The sequence below is a fragment of the Orycteropus afer genome, unplaced genomic scaffold (genome assembly GCF_000298275.1).
Source record: "Orycteropus afer afer isolate SDZICR_OR568_19922 unplaced genomic scaffold, OryAfe1.0 scaffold00015, whole genome shotgun sequence".
NCBI lineage: Eukaryota > Metazoa > Chordata > Mammalia > Tubulidentata > Orycteropodidae > Orycteropus > Orycteropus afer.
Window position 1 is genome coordinate 11,210,706 of NW_006921602.1, and position 7,158 is coordinate 11,217,863.

The following is a 7,158-nucleotide window of genomic DNA, read 5'->3' on the forward strand; positions in this document are numbered from 1 at the left end:
GAGCGTGAGTGATTGTCAAACGACCTGTATTTGACTCTTTAAACTGTGTGCATTAGTGACTTTGATTTTAAGAAAACAAGAACAAATAAATGATGGGTAGTTCCTTTGGGTTCTGTGGGCTCTAGGTGTTGGTGTGGAAAGAGCATCTGACTGGGGGTCAGAAGACCTGCCTTCTGATTTTGGTTTTGCTGTTGACTGGCTTGAGGCTTCTTTGGGCCTCAGTTTCACCCAGAAAAGTGGGGACCCATTGGACCAATTCAAAAGTTTCCTGGCCTGGTAGTTATCCTTGAGAATCCCCTGGGGTGTTTGTTAAAGAATGCCAGGCTCCAGCTCTGGATGTTCTGATTCAGAAAGCCTGGCAAAGAGCCACTCAGGAATCTGTTTTGTTTTTTTGTGAGAAACTCTCTGGGGATTCTTACTCACTGGGCCCACAGCCAGTGTGTGGGACCCTCAAGGCCAGCCAATCTGGGCACTCTTCTGCTGTAACAATCTGTGGTGCTAAATCAGTCTTCCTCATTTGAGGAATGGACAGTTTGGGACCAGGATTGTCTTTAGTCACCCCAGGCCCACACTCTGGAGGCCCCTAGGGATTGAAGGGACCAGTTGCTGGGGCCGCCCATGGCTGCAGAGGCCACGGGGCCAAAACACTGGTTCCCTGACCCTGGCCAGCTGGCCCTGTGCAAAGACCTTTGGTAGTTATCACAAAACCAAACCCTCTCAGCCCCCTCCACCCAGCAGACAGGGCTGGTCCAGGAGCTGGGGCCTGTAAAAACAAACAAAAACTTCCACATTTCTCAGAGCTCCAATCTAGCGAGACACACTGTTTGAACGGGGAGGAGGATCTTCTCTAGGCCTACAGACCAAGTTTGGGACTAGAACTCAGGTCTCTGGAGGCCCATTCAGCCCCTGGGTGCTTTCCACTAAGCCTTGATGCCAGCTTGAAATCACATTAAACATATTCTTCGTGCTTAAAACTTGCTTTGAATAACTTGTAGGCAGTGCAAAAACGATTTGAGAAAATAGGCAAGATGGCATAAAGTTAGTCATATTTCTGTAGCCAAAAGTAAAATTACACTTGGGAAAGACAGTACAAATTAAAGTTCAATTTTTATGGTGCAATTTTAGATCCAAAGCTATTCATGTTCTGATTAAAAGAATTGTCCTGTCCTTGGTCTGCTACTTTATTAAGTTCTCTTGATGAGATGTGGCCAGTTGGCTGGTCCTCACTCATTCCACAGGGCTCCCCAACCCATGTCACTCCTCCCATTCTCTCCCACCTGCCCCAAACTCTTCCATCCCTAGAAAACTGCTGTTTGATTAAAATAAGACATCAATGGGAGAACTGTTAGTTGAAAATATTTTTTAGGAGGTAGAATAGCCTGGTGTTAGAGGGATGGACTTGAAGTCAGGGCTGGGCTGGAACTACAACTTATCTCCAACTAGCTGTGTAGCCTTTTGACAGTCACATAACCTCTCTTTTCCTCAGCTGCTTATCCATAAACAGATGCTAAAACTTCCCAGTTGGGATGATTGTGGGATAGTGCATAGGAACTTTGTGGTATGTTATCTAGTTTTATTTACTTGTCTATACATACTTATTTCCTGCCTTCCACCACTTGCCTGTCAGTTTATCTGTCATACTACAGTGGCTTACATGTCGCTGTGATACTGGAAGCTATGCCACTGCTATTTCAAGTACCAGCAGATGGACACATGGTGGACAGGTTTCAGCAGAGCTTCCAGACTGAGACAGACTGAAGAAGGATGAGGCCATCCACTTCTGAAAAAATTGGCCACTAAAAACCTTATGAATAGCAGTGAAACACTGTCTTCTAGTACTATTGTGAGTATGGTGCAATATTTTGTTCTGTTGTACACAGAGTAGCTATAAGTCAGAAGCAACTTAACGGCCCCTACAACCTACCTTGTTCCATCATTACTACTATCCAGGGCTTCAAACCAGTTCATTCCGTCTCAGCAGGGTGTCAAACCAGAATGAGCTGGTTTGAAGCCCTGCTACTATCATTACTATGATCATCCTTCTCATTATTATGGTGAACAAATCTCCAACATTTATAACCAAACTCAGGGAACCTGGTAGAACCTTTCCCTAGTGACTCAGTCTCTCTGGTCAGCAATGTTTAAGAAGGTGGCCAGAGCAGAGGATTCTGGGAGTACCACCTGGAATAGGTAAAGTAATATATTCACAATTTCTGGGGGTTAGGATGTGAACCTCTTTGGGGGCCATTATTCAGCCTACCACAGAGGGGCAATACTAAACCGAAAATAATACATGACTAATGGCAGAATTTTAGGCAACCACACAAGAGAGTTTTGTTGTGTTATATATATAACTCTACACAAGGGACATTTCTAGTTTAGAACAGAGTGGAAGCAGAGCAGGCCTTCTGCATGCCTTCTGGGTACCTACCTGCCTGTGCTAGCAGGATTGAATGTGTGGGTAAGGGCAGCCCCTCCCAGAGGTCAGGGCCTCAGGCCAGGCTTGGAGCGGGCTGGCTGAACCACAGATGGCACTGCTCCTCTTTCACCTCTGGGAGGAACCTTTGCTGCTTTTGCTTCTCCTTGAGTCAACCTTCCGCAGCTGGTAACATTCTTCTGGCACCAGGACCAGCGCCAGCTGAAGAGCCTCCAGAGCCCTTTGCAGGTCAGGTTACCCAATACGCAAGGTAAGCACAGGCTTACTTGTGCTTACTCACTAATCGGTAGTGAACAATTACACATTTCTTCACATCAGAGATTCTGCTTCCAGGTATGACTGACATCTGTCTCTCTTCCAGCTCCACAGCACCTTCCTACAGAATCAAAGCCTCTTTTCAAATTTACATTCTCTGACAGGGAATCCTTACTGTGGGTTTCACATCTTTGATGTGGTAGAAAACATGAAACTATTCACTACGGATTAGTAACTAAGTACAAGCAAGCCTGGGTTTACCTTGCTTACTGGGTAATCAGCCCCTGGATCCATTCTGAGGAGGGTAGGGAGATACGCTACCCTCGGGTCACAGTTGGCCTCCAAGGATCAGGTAGAAAAGTCAGGGTCCTTCCTGGACCTCACTCCCTCTCAGCTGTCTCCTGCCACATTTCTCCCCAGCCCCTCTCCCCAACCTCTAGCTGCCCTGTCCTCTTATCTGGTGATTAGAGAATACCTTCCAAGGGTATATTCTTTACTTAGGGGAAAAGACAGTGCTTAACTCAGAAGCACATAAATGGTGGAACTTTAGTCACAGTAAAAGCTGACAAAGGGAAGGAGTGACCCTCTCAGCTTCTCAACTCATTTGGGCATCCAGCTGTCTGTAAGACTCATTGCAAGGAGGATTTGGGGCTTCAGGAAGATTTGGGAAGAGTCTTTCTTAATGAGCACTGAGGAAGCTTCCAGTACTAGTGACTTCCGAGTTCACAGCTCTCATTTCCCTCAGATCCTTAAGGATGGAGCCTTGTTCCCAGACATGCTGGGGTCTGAGGAACACTTAGACAATCAGGACTCTCCCAGAAACTCTCTGTCTCTGTCCCTCGCTCTTACACATTGTCCTTATGGAAGAAAAAAAAAAAAAAAAAACCAGCCGCAGACATTATCTGGAGGAAACTGGGGCAGAAGGGAGCAGTACCTTCATGCTGGAGACAAGGGTGATCCTGAGCAGGGCAAGAACTGATTGCTCTACTCAAGGGCACACCCACTCAACTGACCCCAAAAATCCTTTTTTAAGCACCCAATCCTGTGCTGGTCCCTCAAAAAAGAGAAAACACATCCGTGTTTCAGGTGCTACAGCCCAACGGATGGGCCAAAACTACCATCAAAAAGCCATTCATTTACTAATTCTTCCACCCCACAAACCTTTCTTGCATAATAGCTAAATGCCCGGCACTGCTGGGCCAGAAGTAGGGGAAGGTTCCCAGTGCTGGGCTGGTGGCACAGATGAGTGGGGCAGTTGACTGAGAACAGGCCAGTGCCTGTCCAGTGATGATGGCAGTGAACGCAGACAGACAGATGAGCTTTGGCCCATCAAGTTCCCCTGGAAGTGGAACTTTGCCAACTCCCCATGTAGAACTGGGTCCTAGCCAGCACCCCTGCCAGCTCCATGCTGAGCCCAGCAGCCAGACACCCACCCCTGCCCAGCCTCCCACTCTCCTGGCGGATGGCCCACTCTCCTGCCCATTCTTCTCCTGAACCTGTCCTTATAAGGCCACCCACTCAGGAGACGTGTGTTCTGTGTCCCCTGGGCTGCTGCCCACACAACGTCATCTGCTACTTCGCTGCTCAAGATTTTTAACCTACAATTTTATTCATTTAATTATTTGATTGTCATTGAAAAAACGTTTCCAGGCTGAGCAGAGGCATTAACTGAGTGACAAGTGATGGGGAAATGAGAGGGAAGGATGGAAGCCAGAGGCCTGGGGAATCAGGGACCCAGGACAGACCACTGCCAGGGCATGACTTCACCACAGATGCCACATGTCCCAAAACCAAAACCAAACTCATTGCTGTTGAGTTGATTCCAACTGATAACAACCCTGTAAGACAGAGTAGACTGCCCAGAGGATTTCCAAGGCTGTAAATCTTCACAGAAGCAGACTGCCACATCTTTCTCCCACACGGTGCTTGGTGGGTTCGAATAGCCGAACTTTCAATTAGCAGCCAAGCACTTTAACCACTATGCTACCAGGGATCCTTCCAGATGTCCCCAGCAGACAAAAAGTTCCATGAGCCTCAGTAGACCTTGAGCTGGACACAAGAAGATGAGGGTCTCAAGGGCTCCACTATGGAAATAGAAAGTCCATAAGCTATCCATCCTGGTGCAGGACAGGCAGAGGTAAGACCATGGTGCAGGAGATTGAGCCAGGCTGAGCGATCAGCTTCAGGCAGGCATAGGAGTCTTCTAGAAGAGGGCACAATTAGTTGGGTCTTGCAGGTTAGGTGGGAGTTCTTCATGTGAAAGAATTGACAAAGTCATTCTGGGCAGTAGTCACACAGGCATAAAGAAAACTGAAGTGGGATGGGAAATGGTGATATGGAGTACCTGGAGGGTTGTGGCCAGGGAGGTGCTAGAGAGGAAAGCTAGGGCAATTGAATGATACAACAAAGCCAATGGTGGTGGCAGAAGGGAGACCATGTGGTCATAGTTGTTTTCTGGCTGCCCACCTAGGGACACTTACTCTTAAGTGGAACCCAGTTTACTTGGGATAATTACCTTTCTGCCTGCTGTGGGCCATCTTAATATGTTGACAGTCAAAGTTCCCTGTCCTGCCTAAGAGGTGGGCATAGGTCACCCACACAGGGCCAGACAGACTCTGGCATAGTACTAATCAAATATGAGCACATTCATTCTGCCTGTGGCCTCAAAGATATTTCTGGTTGGACGCTTTTGGTTGCTGGACTGTTTTACAGCCTGGTGCTCTGGTTCTACCCAAAGTCCTTCCAACAAAATCCTCTCCATAACAGAGCCAAAGGTGGCTCCCCTTGCTCATGACCAAAACTCCCTGTTTGATGCAATGACAGAACATGGTGAGGAAAGGGGAGAGTAAAGACAGCTGTCAAGCGGGTCAGAGAGTGTGTTCTGCCAGTCCGCTAACCTTGAGAAAGGGCTAAGATGGAAAGCAGGGCCAGGGAAATCTGGGCTGATGCCATTGGCTGCCATAAGGTCTGGAAGTTCTGGTTCACTCCAAGGGGTTATCTTCATCAGAGAGCTTATCTGTGGTCCTATAACTGGATGATGGGGCCAGGAGGCAGTGGGGCTGTCTCCCTTACTCAACTGAGAAGTCGTTGGGACAGAATTGATTTGACAGCAACTGGACTGAAGAGATGCTGGTGGTTGCTGGGAAGGTTTTGTTGTTAACCTGCACAAGCCTCCCTAGTGCCCATGAGAAGGGACAGAGGTGTGAGTTAGTTCATGAGCCTTCTGAAGTGGTCCTTTGGGAAAGCTCACAGCACCATTTTACCACACCAGGGCTGAGCTGAGAAAAAGGTAGGTCAGTCTCCTTAAGCAGAGGGTCAGAGTATAATCCCACTCTCTGTGGTGGCCCACACTGAGCTCTGCAGAGACGGATGGCTGCTGCTGGTTAAGGATACCACTCCCCCTGCATCTGTGTGAATGAGGAGATCTGCTCTGGTCACCCCAGACCCAGGCCTTGTGGCAGCAGTGACCAAGGAGATAGCCTAAGGGCACCCCAGAGATGTTTTCAACATTTAGGGTGAGAGGCTGAAGCCAAGAGAAGCATATTGAGCTCCCTAGGGGTGCAGGAGTGGAGCCCTGGTGACGTGGTAGTTGAAGCGCTTGGCAGCTAACCCAAAGGTTGGCAGTTTGACCCCACCAGCCACTCCACAGGAGAAAGATGTGGCAGTTTGAGTTTGTAAAAATTACAGCCTTAAAAATTCCTATGGGAGCAGTTCTACTCTGTCCTATGGGGTCATTATGAGTCCGAATGGACTCAGTGGCAATGGGTCAGGAGTGCAGGGCCATCGGTTACAGGGGCTGAGTCCCAGGCCCCATAGGACCGACAGCTTCTCAGCATCTGGATCTTCAGGTGGGTCCAGCCATCTCCACAGCCCAGGTTAGGGGCTCATATGCTGGGGATTTCACATGTTGCTGCTAGCCCATCCTCCCAGAACCCTCCTCTTTCCTTTCTCCACCAGACTTGACTGTCATATTTCCCTAAGACAATGGGGGGGGGGTGTTAAGGGGTTATATTCTAGACACCAAACCATAACCAGGAGGAATGGCGGGTGTTTAGGCATTATTGCCCTTATTGACAGAAGCCCACCTGAGGCACAGAGAGGTGAAATAACTGCCCAAGGTCACCCAGTCAGAAAGTACTAGAGTTGGACTGGAATCCAGGAAGTCTGAGCTAAAAGCTGGAGCATTCCACTATACTGCACTGGTCCCCCTCACAAAAAGCCTGCACACATATCCCCTCACCTGATTCCAACAATGTTGTATACCAAACAGGAATTATTGTTCTCATTGACAAATGCAAAGGTAGGGTTCAGAGAGGTGGTGCAATCAGTCCAACATCACACAGCCCTGGAGCAATGGTCTCCAAGGTTCTCCCTCCATACCCTGTAGTATCATTTGTTTAAACCTGATAAAAGTCAGGTCTTGCCAAGGAGGAAGAGCACTGAGCCCCTCTTTGAAGCTGGGACTG